This window comes from Caloenas nicobarica, chromosome 10 (genome assembly GCF_036013445.1).
Source record: "Caloenas nicobarica isolate bCalNic1 chromosome 10, bCalNic1.hap1, whole genome shotgun sequence".
NCBI classification, from domain to species: Eukaryota; Metazoa; Chordata; class Aves; order Columbiformes; family Columbidae; genus Caloenas; species Caloenas nicobarica.
In genome coordinates, this window is record NC_088254.1 from 3,105,053 (window position 1) to 3,123,351 (window position 18,299).

Genomic DNA, 18,299 nt, shown 5'->3' on the forward strand with positions numbered 1-18,299 from the left:
GGTCTAATAAGAAACTTGTGATCTTAGAGGCATAATTGCAGGACAGATTGATGAAAGCTGAATCTTAATGTACAGTTTTGGAGCGATGAGGAAGATGTTTATGACTTAGATTTTGTGAACATTCCTTCTCCTGTAGAGTAACACAAGGGGTTTGCGGCTTGGAACGGGTGCGAAAATCCAAGATTGTGCTTAAAGTTTAAATGAAGGAGACAGTGTAACTTTGAAGACAAAGGTGCGATTTGTAAGCATGGGTAGAGTTCTGGAGAGATTTGAAGGACAGGTGTTAATTTCTTGAACTTGATGTTTAAATAAAATTAAGAAAACCATGGCAGAATCCAGCAGGAATGGCCGTGTTTGAAGGATCCCTTGTCCATGCCCCAGAGCAGCGCTCTCTTTCAACCGGCTTTACCTTTTGACTTTCTTCCAGATTTACTTTACCAGTAGGAGTACCCTCTGTGCAGCAATAAACTCCAGTGCCTCTGCTGCTTTATACCAGTGATGGTGTCTCTTGTGTATTAAATTAACTGCTTTTTTGTAAGTCCAGTTGTTAGCTGTGAAATACTAGAAAGTAGATTTCTTCCAACACTGCATGCAAATTATGGAAGAGCGATGGTAACAGATAGTTAAGGTAAGGCTGGGAGGATTTTTTTGGCCTGTCACTGTTATCACCAAGACAAAATGATAAGCGGGTGGCTGAAAATGCAGCTTGTTTTATTTTGAATGTAATTTAAATTTAAATGTGGAAATAGTGTAGTGGCGGCTGGTAGTATAATCTAATTGTAGCTTGACGTAATTGCCTTTTTCTTTAGCCCCTTGGACTACATTGAAAAAAATCTGCCTTTATTTAGTAGCTCCACCAATGTCATTCTTTCAAGGTTACTGGAAAGCTGGAAGGAGGAGCTGGGTGATAAGGGGGAACCTGGAGTGAATAAAACACAGACCTTTTTGTGTGTGGTTTCTGGAGGTGAGGGTCTGTGGCAGTTCTTAACAATCTTTCAACCTTGAATTGTACGGTGGGGAAAGGGCTCCCGTTTCCCATCTGAGCACTTAATGAAGACTCAGTTATGGTTTTGGCACAGCATTTAGAGAATGATCTATGAGTTGCATGCAAAATTAATAATATTTAATTTAATCAATCAGATATCACAGGCACCGTAGTCTAATAATAAGTTTTGACTGTGCTAATACTAATTTTTACCCTATGAACTGCGCAAACTTAATGGGCTCTCCTTGTCATGTTCTTTTCAGCTTGCTGTTTGGACCTGGACTTTGCATCCGATATGTTTTTGGTTTGGTGGGGTGGTTTCCAGTCCCCTGCTCTTTTGGCATTTGCTTTTGGTGCAGAGTGAACTCGCAGCCCCTTTCTTCGCCTTGCTCTTTTTTTCGCCAGTTCCCTGTGAGACAGAGCTCCCATTAGACAGTGTCCTTTTACGTTTTGTGGTCATTTTCCATCATGTGGTCCTGTAGCGTAGCCCCAGATTTTCTAAAAGTCTAGATAATTATAGTTGTCAATGAGGTCTCTCTGATTAAATATGTTCTGGTAAAAGTAGTTCACCGACAAAACCAATTTAAAATAGGTAGCGCTGGTATCTAGGGTTACCTTTTTCTCTGTATATTTAAACAGTAAAACCGGCGAGATGAAGCTCAGATTAATTTCCCAAAATTTTGTGAGACTGAAAATATGCAAGAAGCGATACCTGGTGTGAGAGATGTCAGCGACCAGCGCACCTCTGCTTTATTGAACATCTTTGTGAAGAGCCCTAGGACCACTCCAGCAGTAAAATTAATAATAACCTGAATGCTGAAGCAGATCTACTGCTTATTGGTTAAGTCTCAAATGATCTATTATATGCTTTCTCGAAACCCATGGATCTATCATCTGCCCTGTTGATAGTTCTAGCTTAATTTTTGCTTTAGAAATCATGACATAGGTAGTATTTACCAGCCTGAAGGAGGAAGCTGTGCGTGGGTCACTGTGGCTGGAGGAGAGATGCTCTTAGAACTGAAACTCTCAAGCGTAAAAATGTGTATAACTTGCACCTCCCTCTATTACTTCGTGTTTGCAAAGATAAAACCAACTTTTAATACATGTAAACTATGTATTTGAAAACTTCGGGAGATAAAGTAATTACATTTGAATATTGGCTGTAAGAAATCTCTGCTGCGTAGAAGCCCTAATGAAATGGGAGCAAAGCATCTTAATATTCTGTGATTTATATCCCATCTCATGTGCAAGTAAGAGCGCAGTTAAGTGAAGGAGGACTCGAATAGTGCATGTTATTGGGTGATTCAAAGCCAGAAAATCTAAGATAAGCAATGTTTAACAGAAACATGACCATTTTTTATTAATATGTTCACTGTCTTTATTTTTTCCAATATTTTACAAGATATTTGTATGTGCAGAATGGTGCTGCATTACAGCGCCTCACCTCTGAGATCCCTTGTCTTTTAGACGAGTTGCCAAATTCCTCTTCTAATCAGATGTGCAGCAATGGATGTTTCTGTTCTGGGCTGATAAAATGATTTTGCATGCTCTTGTCTGGGGCTTTTCATGGTTAAAAGTGACATGAGCTTGGCTCTCTGGGAAAGCTGCGTTTCAGCCCTCTAGGACTGAATGGAGGTGGTTCCGTTGTTCTGTTTGCTGGTTGTAGTTCTTGAACCAAACAAAAACCCACCAAAAAAGTCTAAACAAACAAAAAAAAACCCTCACCAAACATTAGGCAACGTTTTCTTGGAAATCTCTATTTACAAAGTGTAAATTACTCTGCTAGGAAACATAGCTTCCCGTTTGTGATAGTCAGAACATGATGTGAATTGATGGAAATAAAGCCTTTTTGCCGCTTAAACATAGATTCTAAATGTTAATAGTAGCCTTAGCAGGGACTGCAGTCTAATTACCTGATTATACGGTGATTAAGGTGTGTTTGAGTTGGGAAAGTTTCTCAGGAGAAGGTTGTACAGGCTATTTCTGAGAAACCTCAGAGCGGACAGGGCGGGTGAGCCCAAAGGAATTTTTAGCTCTATAATGGTGTCTGACAGCGGTCAGCGGTGAACGCGTATGGAGCAGATCTGCCCTTCGGCTGAAAATGCTTGTGGTTTTAGCTTCAAGGTACCATTTTGGTGGCTGGCACAAATTACAGCAGAAATTCTTAAAGAATCTGGGCAAAGCTTTGCCGTAATGTCTTTTGGCACTTGGTTTATGTTGCAGTGCTTGAGCTAACTTATTTGTGTAAATTGCTTTATATTTTAATGCAGTTCTATCACTGTGTATTATTTAGAATAGAAAGCTTGTTGCAGCAGGCATCGACCGTGATGCAAATGTGAAGGATAGGGCAAAACCTTTACCGTAACACTAGCTAGAGACCTGAAACGGAGGGGAAAAATAGACCTGTGTGCCCTGGTCTTAGTGCCAAAACAGGGCGCTTCACATCACTGGTAGCATAAGGACAACCATAATGATTAATGAGAGTCAGACGGTGGGATTTTCAGAGGTTGCTGGGATTTTGTGTCGTCCTCCTCATTTCTCATACGCTAACAGATGGATCAGGCACTTGGTGGAGCTTTTCTTGCTGGATTCCTCAAAAAAGATCTTTCCTAATGTTGCCATTATTGTGGCTTTCTGTGCTGCTTCCTGTGATTTCTGTGCTTTTAATTTGAAGGTATTTAACCAAAGCTCACCGTTCTATGTGAAATAATGGAAAGCCAGTTTGGGGGTTTCTCTTTCACCAGGCTTTCCTGCTTTAGATGCTTGGACACTTCTTGCTTGTCTTGTGCCCGTCCCCACAAAGAACTGCATCCAAATCATGTTTTATGAAGTAACATCAGCTGAAATTTTATTTCGGAAAGTAAGTTGCATTCTACTGTCCGAGCAGGTTGAAGAGCTTTTTGTCATACAAAGGTGAATGTTTCTCTTGTGAAAATTTGGTTACAGCCTCCTCTCTTTACTTAAACGTTCTGTTCGGTAGCTCACACTTTAGCTCTCCCTGACCAGGTAAATTTTTGCATCCTAAAAACTCGGAGGTGTTGCCAGAGTGAAGGGCGACACCAACACAATCTGCACGGGGGTTTTGAGCCATCTGGTGCATGTCGGAAACTTGTGAGCTTGTCAGTGCTGGGAACAGGTATTGCCCTGTTTATGTGGAGCTGTTAGTTCTGTTGCCGTAATTAATCAAATTAATATTTCGTCAGGTCTGTCTATTTGTTTAACAGCTTAAAGTTGCGTGAATTGAGTGCTGCCCTCCAATGTGATATGCGGAGTTCAGGTCTGGGTCCTGTTTTGATATTACTTGAGCTGAAAAATTCTGCTTTCTATTAAGCAGAGGAAAATCTTGGAACTGGAACCTTCTCAATAGCCGACCAGGTAGCTGTCAGACTACTGAATATATTCTGTGCGTGCCAGTTCATAAATTCATAGTGGGAAGAAGAGAATTATCTGACGCAGAGCAGGTGAGGGAAGGGAGCTCAATGCTCTTGTATTTAGATGAGAACTTTTACCATTATGGGGAAATCAGAATAAAAGGGACATAAGGAAATTCCTTCTAATGACCTACGCATTTGCTTTTCTTAAGCACTTCCGACTTAGTAATTCAGGTAATACCCGTATCTATGTGATAATTTAGTTAATATATGCAATATTTGTGTTTCCACTCTTGTGTAAGTTCCTTTTAAACATGCTTGCTTTCCCACTTCAAAATAATATATATTATAAACGAGCAGATAAATCTGTTTTTTACTTGCACATCTATATAACATTTGCAAAGCTAATGCTTGTAAATATTTTTGCTAATGTATTTGCAAAGCTACAGTTACAGTTTTTTATTTGATTCTGACAAAACCTGCGCCAATCAAAGCTACGAGACTTCATGGGAATTTAGGAGGTTAAGTGAGTAAACAAGCGAGATGAAAGCTTTGGTTTGTCTTGTAGAAATGAAACAGGAAGCCGGTTCACTTTCAGAAGAGACAAGAATCTGTGTAAAGCTTTTAAAACTCCTCTTTCAGCTCATTTTACTGTACTTTCAACTGAGATCAAACAGGGAGAGCGCCGGCCGTTGGACATGCTCTGTGACATCCCCTGGTTTCTATTCTCAGGTCAGTTAGATGGATATAACATTATATGACCGCCCTGCTTGCCAGGAAGGTGCGGGGATGGCAGTACTAACCCTTGTGGAAAAAGAGACCTCAAGAATTGGGAGTTAAGTTGAGGCATTTGGCTATTTTTCTTTTTAGCCTTTCTTATAAAGAGCTCACTACCAGCTTAGTGGCAATCTGCGACGGAAAAATGTCAGCCGGGTAAAATAACAGGACTGCAAAGTTGTAATAAAGGATCAGCGCAATTGGATTTTTTCATAGATCTGTCTTGAATACAAATATGTTGTTAATAGTCCGCAGTTGCCTTGCTGAAGTGTAGCTCTTTGATTTCATATATGAAAAAGTAATGAACAAAAATCCAATAATTTGCTCTACTCTATATGTTCAGTGCACTTGAAATAATGAAGTTGCAGTAAATAAGACTTGGGGATTTTTTTAATTCCAGATCGTGTTTGTGCACTTCACCATAGAGGATCGGCGAGATTTACAAATATTTCTGTCATGTTTTGGCTCGGGGGGGGTCTGTAGCGAGTTTAATTTACGATGACAAAGCTGGTGAGGTGGGTGCAGTGTTCCTGGGACAGCTGGTTTAATGCGTGGATATAGTCCGGAGTCAGTGGTGCAAAGCCTGAGCTCAGGTTTGTAGTGGGTGGGGATTCCCTGTTGAGGCAGCCAGAGCCCCATTCTGCTTCTCAAACACAATGATGTTCTCAAACCGTTATTGATCGAGACCCAGCCAAATTGTATAAAAGGCAGAAAATGTCTCCAAATCAATGTGCAGAACTCACACTTGAGAGGATTAAAAAAAAAAAGTTTGAAACTTGTAAAACCAGTGTATTGTTGAGGTGACACGAATGGAGACTTTTATCCACTGCTCAGAGTGAAAAAAATAAGTGACTTGAAGGAATTGTTAACTCAGTGACATGTGCTTGAATTACTGCTTAAACTATTCTGCTGGCGGACACCGGTCCGTCACATAATTGAGTGGTGTTTCTTCGCTTATTCTTGGCCACGGTTAAAATGGTGTTCATTTGTGACTAGTTATCCTCTCTTTTTTTTTTTTTTTTTAGCATTGGGGCTGATCTGGATATCAATTTTTAATTTCTGCACCTGCAAATCTCCATGTTTTACCAGTTCTGAGTCTCCTAAGTTTTCCTGTAATCTGGTTCAGTAACATTCTGTTTTTGTAAGCCATATTATGTGTATTTTTTAATATGGCTAATTCATCAGTGTTACTAATAAGTTGTGTTTGGTTGATGTTTGTGGCAGTTTTTATAATTTTTAAATGTCTTGAAAAAATAATTGAGGTTTGAAAAATAATTGGTTATAGAGGACAGCGATAGGTATGTGTATATGTAACATAAGGTGTGCATATATATGAAGTTGATATATATGGGTGTGTGCATAAATGTTAATGAAAGGCATGGTATACATATAACCATTGTTGCTTAAAGTTCACAGACTTCTAGATGGTTGCTACTATATAATGAACTTTTCAAATCACAAGGCTCATTCTTGTCTTTTCCAGGGTTTCAAGACTAGGCAAATTTCTCATCTTTTGTCTAGTGTAAAGTGCCTTGCGTATTTTTCTGTAGTTCAGTTAGTATTGAGTGCGTGGTTTTTTTAACTTTTCCTGGAGAAATGAATTTAACTCTAATTACAGCAGCTTTTCCTCAGTGCCCATCCAAAGCTCCACCCCAAGGCGTTTGCCTCCCTCAGTTATTACAACGCCAGCAGGGTCTTCAAGCATGAACAGTCAACCCTCAAGGTAAAATAAACTGGGAGACGGCTGAGGGGTAAAACCACAGAGAACTGGGGCTGTGAGGGATCCAGTGAACTCTTTGCACAGGGCTGGCTCGGCGTGGGTGCCGTTTGGTGGCTCAGGGGCTTGTGTGTCACTAACTGCAACAGGAGTGAGCATCTCCAGGCTTTTATCTTTAGAATGCACAGCTTTTTGGGGGGGCCTCTCAAACAACCAGTGTGGCAAACCCTTCCGCTCAAAGGCAAAGCTAAACCAACGGGTGATGCTCCTGGTTATCGGTTGTTATAACTTAGATTAGTGAAGTATCTGTTTTATTGCAACTTAATTCATCCATGTAATGAACTCTGCCACAAATGTTGAATTTTACGGGCTAGAAAAACTAGCGTAAATATGTTTTTAAATTGTGGTTCTTAAAAATACTGCAGTATGTTTATAATATCTGTTACATGCGTCTTTACCTTTCTATTGTTCGCATTTTTTTCGCCAGCATCTGAAAGATCAATAAAATCCTCATTTATAAATAGCTAAGGTAATTATATTTTTATATGTTGCGGATCAATAGCGTGATTGGACAGTGGTTGCTGCATAGGAAACCAGATGAGTGAAGCGGGCTGTACAATTAGCTATGCTGAGCGTACAGAATTAACTGGGTGTCTTTATCTTTCAGCACGAGTCCCCTAAATTAGGGGCCCCCCAAGGCAGTTCAGAGGTGCCAGCAGAGGCTGCTGGTACTTTTTCTCCAAGAGCTATTGAGCTAAAGAACAAACCCCACTCCTGGCTGCCCAAGTCCCTCAGTCCCATTGAGAGGCTGAATTTGGGCGAGTTTTGTGTGCGTTTGTTCAGTTCTGAGGTGCTCCCTTCGCATCTGCTCTCGAGTGCGCTGTGACAAGACACAGAGTTAAAAGGATTCTCCCTGCTCTGATCTGATGCGCCTGTTCTTCTGTTTCCAGGTCCTCTTAGATAGTCTTTGCTTGATCTAGCATTAAAGGTATTTGTTAAGAATTTTTTCCTCTTTTATTTAACAAGACAGGTCTCTCTCTTTAGAAAGACACTGGAAAGGATGTTCAGCAACTTTCAGCTGGGTTTTTGCTTGCACCTTTTTTTCTTTTTAATGTTCAACCCTTTTTTTTTCCACTTCACGCTTCCCATAGAAACCAGGCTTCTTCTTATCCTCCCCATATATATCCTCCTGTGTGCCGTTTTGACTGTTGCCTGCGATTGGAGCCCCCCTAAGTTGGTAACAGCGTCCCCCTTGCCCTTCACACCTCTGCAAGCATCTTTGTCACCTGTGTCATCCCCCTGAAGCGCTGAATTGAGTGGGTGGGCTGGAGGAACCCACTGCACGCAGGGGGATCGTCCCTTGATGTCGCGGGGGAGCAATTTTAGGGTTCTGCTTGCTGCAGAGCAATGTTTAGATTTCTTAAAGAGAAGTGTGACCTTAAAGAGTTCGGTGGTGGGTTTGCTCTATTATTTATGAAGCAAACTGTCAGGTGTCTTCCCTCTCTGATGACCGTTTGCTCCGGAGCTGTGTCCTGGAGCTCCGGAGGCAAACTCTCAGGCCAGGCCTATGTCCGTCAGGATTCTTCTCTCCCTGATAACCATTCGCTATGGAGCCTATTTTTAAAGCTCCAGTGGCAAACTTTCAGGTGAGGCCCTTAACTGCATGCAAAACGGACTTTCAGGAAACTTAATTCTCAGAAAATAAAAAATGTAATGGAGTAGAATAGCAGAAGCACTGGCTCAAGCTGGGTGCCTGCACAGAGGTCCGCCCAAGCATAGAAAACTACAAACTTTTATATCTTTACAGACCATTCACACCAAGATCCAGTCCAATAGAAAAATTTCACCACCAGATCCTTTGCTCCCCATTGGACCCTTTTTCTTAGACTCCACGTGGGCCTTTTGTTTTGTTCAGTTGTAGACACTGGTTTTGGTCCACATCCTTGAAGGTGCTGTTTTGTCTGGGTAAATCCTTTCTTCTCAGTGGAGTGCAAAATAGGCCCTGCTTTGCAGATGTCTGTAATGTCTCTGTGTTAGCCTTGGATCGTTGTTTTACAAGTCAGTTCCATTTTTTCCAGCGAAATGCAAGCTGGACTTCATCTTGCAGGCGTTTAGTGTAGTCTGCAGTTGCTTTTGGTAAATACAAGCAGGACCTTACAGCTTAAAATTTTAGCAAATCTAGTCTACCAAGTACCGTGAATCAGGGAGTACACTAAAAATCACACAAGCTTCTATCTCTAAATAATGCATTACATTTGGTGTGCATCTACTTAAGCTAAATGATCAACATTGGACTTGAACTGGGTTCATCCCCGGACCTGTGAGTAGTAAAACCATTGCCATACAGCTCACTTAGATATGTTTATGTTCTAAACCATTTTCGAAGTACCAGTCTTGCAAAAATAAATGACTGAGGCAGTGAATCTGCTTCCCTAGCCCTGGAGAGGGCTTGGGCAAACGAGTTCCTCGCATCTGAGCACCCAGAGCTCAGCTGGAGTGTCAGGGGGATGAGGAGGAGGAATCTTTTGCTCTAGATGTCCAGCGTCTTGCCTGCGTTGTGTGCAAGATGTATTTTGATTCATACAAATGGCTTTTCCATTTTTTAACCCATTGAAAGCCACTGTTCGTTTTACCTTTGTACATATCTAAAGAGGTAAATTCCATTCCTGAGCACCCAGAAGGCTGGAACTCTAGAAAAAGAAGTCCATTACGCCAGAAAAAAATGGAAATTCTTCTTCACCTGCTATAACCAATGTAGTATTCTCAGTAGCTAACATATGGTAGCTGTTTCTGTGGAAAAGTCAAAGTACTATTGTTCACAATGATGAACAGAAATAAATTTTCTTCCTTTTCTAGGTGTCTTTACAGTGCCCTCTAGTAATCTTTTGTAGAAATGCTAGATGGATCTTTTCTCAGGCCAATCTGGTAATGAAAACGATCACTGGAAGAATTAAAAAAACAAAAGGGAATTGAACAAATTGAACACTGGTCCCCTGTAACTGATGTGCTTTCTGAAGGAAGCACTGCTAATAATAAAGATAAGTAAAAATTGCTCGGCGTTCTTTTCTTTTTAATACTTGAGCAGGAAGAATATGAAAACTGTAAGTACTCTGCAGTCAGATTTCTGTAAAAGCTGCCAGAGCTGACAGCTGTAAATTGGCTACTCCGGTAATGGGGTTTCAGCCAGGGCTGTGAAGTTCCAAGCAGAGAAATTATATCTTTTTGCTTGAAGTACGAGGAAGAAAATTGCAGGGGAATAAGAGCCATGCAGAGCATTTAAAAAAAAAAAAAAAAAAAAAGGGATGGAATGGGCCAAAAAAAATCTCCTGGCATACTGTTGATTTCCTATGAAAGGTAATCACTTGTGGCTTATTTTGACAGATGAGAAAAGCGGAGTTTGCCATGGGATGAAGGGTTTGTCGGGTAGAGCGCGCAGGGGTTCATGGTGCTGGTCACCCCCACGGCATCGGCACCCGAGAGAATCTAGCGCTGCTCCTGCATCGTCAGCTCAACAGCTGATCCCCGGACACTGTGATCAAGGGAACTGCTATGCCCAGAGTTTAAGTCAAAGAGGTTTTCACCTCGTTATCATTCTAGCTTATTTCTGTCATTAATAGCAATAGAAAGGGGATTACATCTGCGAGAACGTTTTGTTCTTACCGTTTTAAATCCTACTCAAGCTTAAAGGGATGTGTCAGAGATTGGCTATTTAAACAAAAACTGATAGTTTTGTGAAATGAGAGGAACGGCTTTGGTAGCTCCGCAAAAGAAAGAAAAAGGTTGATAAAAATCCTTTAATCTATTCCTCTGAAATGATTATGAGAAGAAATTTTGCAGTTATGATATTCAGGGTAGTTCCTTCATTGGCCTAACTTGAAAATATGGCATTACATGGTCTGGCTTGCTTTCCCTTTGACTATAAAAGCAAAATCTCTTTGAAAGGATGTTCCTTGCAGAAGATGAGAGGTTTGTGGGACACAGTTCCTAGACGCGAGTTCTGTAAAACCCAAGGGTTGTTTTTAAGCAACCTGAAAGAAATCCAATTTTTTCTTCTTAGTGGGTATACAGGATTCTTTTTCCTTGTACACAAGGAGGAATAACAAGTCCAACCGAACTTGTTTTTGAAGCACGGCTGGTTGGCAGTTTTCTGGGTCGGAGTGTAGATTTAAGATATCCAGAAATCCTTGGCAGAAGTTAACTGTCGAAAAGCGAGACTGGAGCAGACAAGAGAAGGACATGTCCTTGGTGAGGATTTCTTTCTGGACAAGGTGCGCCAGAGCATCACGAGGAATGGTCACAGTGAATGTGACCATTCAGGGGAATGTGCTGCAAGAGGAGTTCGTGGCATCTTCTCTCCTTCAGTTTTCCAAGCTTGACGGATCTGCAGCCTCTGAAGGGGCAGGAGGGTTCCTTAGCTGGCTTGTTAAGGGAACCGTCATCACAGAACGTACGGCAATTAAGCGGCAGTGCCATAGGTAATAAAGTTGCTGCCATGCGTTCGAAATTCAGGTAAAAATATCCAACTCCCCGGAGGTGTTAGAAAGGCCATGCAACAAAACACCAGACGTAAACGCATCTCCTAGAATGGCTGGTATTTGAGATTACGATCTGTGTTTGGAGTTTGCTGTTGATTATTATCTTGTTTTCCTTCCCATTATTTAATAATATATGAGGAGATGGTATCACTTACAGAAAGAGTGGTTGGAGTAAGTGCTTGGGTGCTTGCTTTTCAGTGGTTTACTGCAGGCACACGGTACACTGTTTGGATGCTTTTTTCTGAATTCTGTTTCTGCATATTTTTTTAATGGGCTAATTTTTTAAAGTATAATTTCATGCTTGAGTTGTGCCAGGAAGGTCAGTTAAGATTAAACCAGCAATAACTCATTATTAACAAGTGAAAGTTAACTGGAAGTATGGACAGAGCTGTAAAAGCATCGTTGCAAGATGTACTTTGCTTTGCTTGAATTTGTTCTATGGTTATTGACTGTACTATGTAAATGACAAGGACATTTCTGAGTTACTGAAGGCAAAGTCTTGAAACATGTATTATTAATATGTCTTTCTATCTTATAGTAATTCCTGTGATGATGAGCATCTTGGCTTTTGTGCTCCTGTTACCACATGGTGTCCAAAACCTTCCCGACTCAGTAACATGAAACCACTAGAGAATAATGTGCAAAAATAGGTAGCTTTTCCCAGCTTCATGTCTCTAGAAGGATACCCTTGGAAAAAAGGGCAGAGCAGAGTTCCTTCTACTAGAACTGTCCTCTGTGCGTTGGTGACAACCTGCACGTGGACCCCTGGTATCCAGACGGGCGCTCTGCACGATGGTCCATACACAGGAATTTCTCTAAACGTACAATTTTGTCAAGCCAGTGGAGGGGGCTGGTTTTCTGGTGATGTCCCGGGCTGTTAATATTCGCTCAGCATTGTCTGCTTGGTCTGTGCTGTAAGAAGGCACCTGCACGTTGGATTGATGACTCCAAAGAAGGACAAACACCCGGCTTTGTGCCGCTTTCAAGAGTATTTGCTTGAACCGGCTGTTTTCCTCGTGTCTCTCTGCTGCACAGAAACAACCTAATTTTTAGTTTTTTAAGGGGAAAGAGGCTCTGAACAGCTTGTTTCCCTGTATCAGAAGTAAAACACTGTCTGTCCCTTGTGGATCTTGGAACATCCCACCTTTCACTATGGGCCAGGGCCCATCTGCGTCGTTCTTCAGGCATCATTGCTGGCCAGCCATGCTTAATGATGCTGGGGCGAAGATTAACTCATCTTCTTGATTAATATCTTTGTTAATAGTGTATTAAATCATAAAAAGAGGAATTCTGCTTGTGCTGAAGGAGAAAGGAATCTAGTAAGTCTGGGAAGGTCTAGATTTATACATGGCGCTACTCATCATGTTACATCACTTGTTCTCCTTGGTTCCACTGTCAGCCCAGCACTGGAATTATTGACGTACCAGCACCATTTATATTGTACATCTGCAGTCAAGGGTAGCTCTTACACTTTGTTCTTTTTTGTTTTCCTGATGCTTAAATGCAATACCATTTTTGTCTCATAATTTATGGATTGTAGAGGCTTTGTAAAGAAAGAAATGAAACGGATTTTAGAAAATACAGTCTAAAGAATTCAGCCTTGGTTTTTCAGTACAAGTGGACTCGCCAACCACCATGTATATGGATTGGGCATTAGATGTGTTTTAAAAAAACCCCAAATCCTAAAGATCTTTGCTTGGTTGATGTATATTGCCATCATGTGCAGCTTAATTTGGTCAGGTGGTCTATATTCTATATTCCCTATAAGGGAAACATGTAATATTAAGTAGAAAATAACTCTGCATCTAAACATTTGGTTTGCTATGGTATATAGTAATACCATATATAAATTTTTCTTATTGGGTAGTGCAGAATGTTTCCAATGTTGTCAAGGAAAAAAAAATGCCAACTTGCTAATACTTACATTTTAATTAGAGATTAATGCATGTAGCAATTTATCCAGATAGATAATGTGCTCCTTGGCAATGGATGTTGTAACAAACCACAAAACAAGTTCATCGTGAGCTCTTGCTGGCAGCTTGCAAAGAATAATGTATGTAACATCTTCAATTAAAATATGTTGGGCTAATTCTGGAAGAGAGCTTTTTTAATGATCTAGGTTAGGAAGGGCATGACATACTGGTTTTAGGATTACAAGAGCCATTGGGAATGTTAATTAAATTCTGGTGAAAAGCCTTTTAAAAGTTCAATCCCGCAGCAAGAGAGCTTGCATCTTTTATCGTGGACTTGCAGTACGCAAAAAGGGGCTTTGTAAGAGTTCCTGCCGCTCCGATTAGGGTGGTGTCAAATACTTCTGTTTTAACCGTCAATTTTCAAAGGCATTATATATGTGCTCTTAAATTGCTTCGGAGTCTAATTTAAAAGGGCAAGTATGATCCCCCCGATTGACGCAGCTTTCCTCAACGCGTAAAGTAAGTGAAGCTTCTTCATCAAAGCCCTGTATGAATCTAGCGTCAGGTACTTTTGATGCAAGGTGCGTTTGGTTGCCTTCAGTTAGCATTTCTATTTGGAAAAAGCAGTTCTGAAATTATACCTGTGCTTCACTTTTTCTTTCTGGATGGTTATTGCGTTTTGTGTGTGTAAAATGGAATGCAGTTTCCTTCCAGTACTCACGTGAAATCCGGTATTAAAAGTCCTCTGCTTGCAGTGGAGTTGATGGTCGCGGCCAGGAAGACGTCAGTACGAAATAGTTGTGGTGGCAACAGTGAATTAAGGCTGAATCTGTAGCCGTGTGCCGGTTGGAGGTAATTTATACGTACTAAGTAGAACTGAGATCGGAGTCGTTTTGTCTGAAGTTATTTTCCTGAATGACATAATTTTTAAAGAGCTTGTGTCAGGCAGTTGTTCAAGCCCACATTTAAATGATGTAAGTTTGATGTCGGAGTGCTTGTCTTTTTCACAAATTAACTGAATAACGCCGGGAAGATTCTTCCCACTTGAGCAGCTGCTTTACATTTACTATTCCAGGCGTCCCCTCACCCGGAGCCGTGTTAGAGATGTACCACTGCACCAAGTGTGATACAGCTTGCACGATGTACAAAAACCCACAAATCTGTAGGCATGGTAGCGGTAAAAAGAAGGCAAAGAAAACCCTTAGATTTCTTTTTTCCCACTGAGGTACGCAGCCCTTTGAAAACACAGCGTTTGGAAGGGTGATTGATGAGCTCATCGTGTCTCACCTCACCGCCCTCGGATTCCCCGTAGCTGGAAAGTGTCACTTAAAACGTCCTTCTTTCAAAGCGTTTTGGTTGTGCGTGGGGAAGCGTGCTGTGAGGAGAGGTTCAGGCAGGTTCAGCTCAACTTGCTGAACTCGGTGTCGTGTCTCAGATGTGCTTTTGTTGGCCCTTTTTCAGTGAGAAGAGTTGCGTGCTCACGGTCCTTCATCCCAGTCCCGAGAGAGTCAGGTTTGAGCTAGGCTTAGCAAAGGACAGCCTAAAAGTACTTTGTTGTTAAACGTTTTTCGAACGGTTGCGTGTGAATTCGGCTGAAACCATTTCAGAACTGTTGGTTATTTTTTGAGAATGTGAGGAGAGTTGAGGTACAAGGAAAACTAGAAAAACCCAAAATATTTTAAATGGGACAAGAGAAGAAGCTAGGGATGTATAGAAGTAGTCAGTTCCTGCAAGAATTGAGATACGAGTGAACAAACTTTCTAACTACTTCTAGAAGAAGTGTGGGCAGGAGGGTTAACTGATGTGGAATTGTCAAGGAAATATTTTCAGACCTTTGTAATTTCCTCAGTAGTTTCAAAAAATTCATAGGAAAAAAAATAACTTCCCTTATTCTTAATCACTTCCATCCCTTTACACTCTTCTATGGAAACCCGGAAACATGGTATAAATGACATAGGATGGCTATGAAAAGAGATGAATAAGTGTCGAGAGAAGTAGTAATGACAATTATTCTGAGGGCTGCTTTATGTGGGGTTCTGCACTATGTATTCTGAGTAAATTGTTAAATTTTCATGCAACTTAAAGCTGCAAGAGGGAGGATGAGGTTAGCGTTCAAAACGGGTAAATTGTTTTAGAACGAGGAAAAATTAGGAGGAGGCAAGTGAAAGTTACTACAGTTAGGCAGGAGTAACTAACTGGTCCAACGCTAAATGGAAAAGACCAGCTGCATGGCGGTTTCCGAGAACAGGATCTAGGGTGACGGTAGTGAAGGGATTACAGATTGATGTAGTCGGTAGCGTTCGGCTTCTGCAGTAAAAACTGCTGCCTCTGTGGTGGGAGGGCTGAAGAAGGGAGTTGTAGAGCCTCTAAAACACGTGAAATGAGACTGTACCTGCACTTGACGCGGATCTTGTCTCTGCCGGAGCATCCACGCCAACGGGTTTGGGGCACAGCACTTGTGGAAGAACGTGCGCTGGTTGGGGAGGATTCAGGGTTAATCCTCAGAGCCCTCCTACCTCACTAGTGCTGGGTTTGCTACCTGACGCTGAACTAGAAATGCTAAGCCTAAAGGAAAGGCTAGAGATGGATTTGAGTCCTCACATGTGTAGAAGACTGTTGGGAAAGGTGAGCAGGCTGTTCTGCATGCCTGCAGTGACACAAAGAGATGTGCTGAAATCAAGAGCGATGCTGCTCGATAGTCCTGATAACAGAGCGTGTGAACATCTGCAGGAGTTGCTGGGTCATTACCACTGGTCTGCACGAGCACATCTGGCGGAAAAAAAGAAAAATCTGCTGGGAATAAGCAGCATTCAACTTCTCAGCAGGAAGCACTCGTTTTAATTTTATGTAAGTTCTTGGGCCAATATTAACGTAAATGAAGCCGCTGTGTACAAACCTATGTATGTACACCTCATGGAAAGAGGAAAGATTCCTTCCATAAATTACATCAATTCTGTCCTAAATAATGCGGTGTGAATAATCGATAGATGGATGGTGTAGGAGAAATGGCTTGTTGGCAGAAGCAGAAGTTTATTAAGGTCATGTATACATACAAAGCATTTTTCTGTTGAATCGAGGCTTAAATGAGGTAGGAGCTCGGTCGGCTGGAATGTGGATTCATCCACCAGCACTTCTGCAAGAGTTTCCTAGGTTGTATTTGAAAAGCCAGAGAAGAAGGACAGAGAAAAACAAAACTCAAGAGTGTTTCTATTTGTTCTGGTAGGGGTCTGGCTCTACATTGCAAAAATTACAGAAACTGGTAAATGGAGAGAAAAAATGTTGGTAGCTTGAGTAGAGTGCTTTCTCTTGGAAAACTCGAAAGACAATAAAGCTGAATCTTTAACTAAAAAAAAAAAAAGAAAAGTGGAGGTTTCTGGAGCGGTGGAAGAGATTATACTGATAAACAGGTTAAAATACTTTCATAGTGCTCATGAATCTTGTTTCTTTTCTGCCATTTGGTACATTAGAGCTGCAACTCAGAACTCTGCACACAGAGCATCAAGTACATCTGCATGTAGGTGTGATTATAGAAACCAAAATAACATAAGCTGCACCTAGAAATTTTGTAGTTTTGGGGTTTTTTGTGAGCCTTTTCTTTCTTCTTTTTTTTCTTAAATCCTTAGGAAAGACATAAGGATTTGGATACCGACATAACAGGTCTTGAGTCTTGTCTGAGTCTTACTGTCGCTAGGGAAATGTCAGTCTTTCTATACTCTTTTTTGTTGTTGGTATTTCATCTTTGAATTTTTGAAAGTAGAAGAATATTGGAATGATATAACCTACAGCAGCATCGTTCCCACCACTCCTTCTGCGTTATCTTTAGGTTTCGGTGGATTTTGAGTAGCAGACACAACAGGATTTGTGCAGGAAGAGACTTTCTGTGCAATTCAGTGATGGAGGGAATCATATGCATTTGTTAGTTAAGGCTATTTGAGAAGGGAGATCACCTACAAGTGATTGAAGAAGCTAAAATGCTTACAGGACAGGCTTCCATTACAAATAAAGCTCTCCTTCATATTGGTACTCTTTCTACAATCACAGGCTTCATAATTATTCTGTGGCTCAATGAAACAAATCTGGATATGAAATGCACTTTCATTTTCAAGGTGGTCTTAACATACTTCAGCATTTCATTCCTGACCTTACTGTGAAGGATTAAATAGTTTGGAGATGAGTGTTTTATGACCCTTTCTGAAGGGTTTAGTGTGTGCAGTAGAAGCTTCATTCACAAATACAAAATGTGTTTTAACCCTTTTCGCCTGTTCTTAGGAGAAATTCTTAACAGAAAAGCACATTCTTACTGTTTCACGTAGCAGTATTGCCAGATGAAGTGAAGTGGTTCATGGGTTGGTTTGCTGCACCAATGTCATATAAAAATAACGTCCTATGTACTCGTGCCATACAATGTCCAGGTCTGTCTTCACTGCTTTATACATTGGCTGAACACTCATCGTCTTTGTTTCCTCAATGGTTATGAACCGCTCTGGAAAGGGAAATGGACCTTCTCTGCCATAGCTGTTAAAGAACGTCCTCATACGTGACTCGAAAAAGTTATTTCTCAAATTTTTAGCTAATGGCAGTCTAAGGCTGCTGCTGCATGCTGAGGGTACGTTAGTAGACACAGTGGTTGTAAAACACGCTTTATTTGTTAGGATGGTTGTTTATTTGCTGCATTTGTGGAAAACAGTTATTTTCTAGGCCTTGCAAAAAGACCTTTTAAAGTTGGCTGTGTGTTTTCAGGTGGCATTTTTAAGCATTTCCTTTTGCAGCTTGCTTTCTTTCTATAAAAACAGGAGGAGTTGTTGCAGCTCCAGGTCGAAGGGACTCGCTCCAAAAGCCCTATTCACCGTTTAGTCTGTGCACTTCCGTTTTTGGATTGCTGGTAGGCAGCTACTGGTATTGCAGTTTATATTGCCGTGATGTTTTGTACACATGTCTCACTCCTAGTCCCCAAGCTGAGGAAAGGTGGAGTTTGTCAGAGTACAGGTGGGCAGCCTTGGT

General features: G+C 41.1%; 1 protein-coding gene across 7 annotated transcripts in view; it reads left to right on the forward strand.

The window, feature by feature from the left end:
• The window catches only part of NEO1 (neogenin 1), a 172,207-nt gene that overhangs the window by 37,015 nt on the left and 116,893 nt on the right, over positions 1 to 18,299 (forward strand). The window lies entirely within an intron of this gene.